Source organism: Cryptomeria japonica, chromosome 7 (genome assembly GCF_030272615.1).
Source record: "Cryptomeria japonica chromosome 7, Sugi_1.0, whole genome shotgun sequence".
NCBI lineage: Eukaryota > Viridiplantae > Streptophyta > Pinopsida > Cupressales > Cupressaceae > Cryptomeria > Cryptomeria japonica.
In genome coordinates, this window is record NC_081411.1 from 83525398 (window position 1) to 83526645 (window position 1248).

A 1248-nucleotide genomic window follows, 5' to 3' on the forward strand; every position below is an offset into this window, starting at 1 on the left:
ATCATAAATTGAGGGAAGGATCTCCCATTTCCCTATTGATGAAATTAAATCCACATGGCTCAATTTAGGGTTAATGGCCTTAAGGTCGATTAATTATTTTATATCTTTCTCATAGTTGCTATCCCAAGACTGTGTAAAGGCCAGGCATTTACCTAATCCTCCCGCTATTGATTTTATTAATTCCTGTGTATGAAATTTAGTTGGAAGAGGTCCGAGGTTGACCCAATATAAGGATCTCTCGAAGGAAAATTTTTTAGGGTTAAAATTAGGAATCCAATCTATGCAGTAAAATATGCAACTGTTAAGCAATTTCTCTTTACTTTTGAGAAGATCCTGCTTAACCATAGAATTAATGCATGAGATTAATATACATTGAGAGACCAAGTTGCAAATACTTACTAGTTTGTGGAATTTGGTTTCCCACCAATCTTTGACTACATCAAAATTGTGAGAGGGCACTCTCCATTTAGCAATGAAGCTGCTATTCTGATGATAGATGACATTCTTCTCCAGGATGGCTGAATCCACCATGATCGTGCGATTTTGGCCTTTAGGGTTTGGAGGAGAAGGGCATGCTTTAGCATTTCATTGCACAAAATGAGGGATGGTTTTTCTTTTATTATGAATTTGCCAAGAGAAGGCTTTCGAGGTTGGGTTTGCCTTGAGCTATTGATGATTTAGCACCTTTCTAAATTCTCTGGCTTGACCCACTAATTTGTTGAGATGCCCTATCAGAGGAGGAAAGGAGGGGGGAAACATGCATATTCGGTACCCTCAAGCAACGACTAGGAGGACTATGTAGAGTAGGGCACTAATGTTGATCTAGGGTTATGATGGGCATTCCTATGCCATCTGGATTTTCTACTTTCCACCACCTACCAAGATTCATCCCCTTCACTGGAGGGCTGTTTGCATTTAGGGGGGGAGAATATAGTGAGCCGCATGGTTTGGGCACTTGGGGAATTTGTAAAAGGCCAAATTCGCAGAGACTGAAATTTTGCTTTTTATTCACAAAGACAAAGACCCATTAACAAATTTGAATTAAAATAATTTAGAACTTAACAAACACCCCTTTCATTGATTTTCCTACTCCACAAGTTCCCTGTTACCTTGCTTCAATGTTCCTCTTAGGTCCGTGATTGCAGATTTTGAGATTCTTAGGTCTAGGATTTTAGACTCTGGAATTTTGGGGCTCAAAATTTCGAGGCCTATAATTAAGGAGTCTAGGATTCCGGGGTTTGACATTTG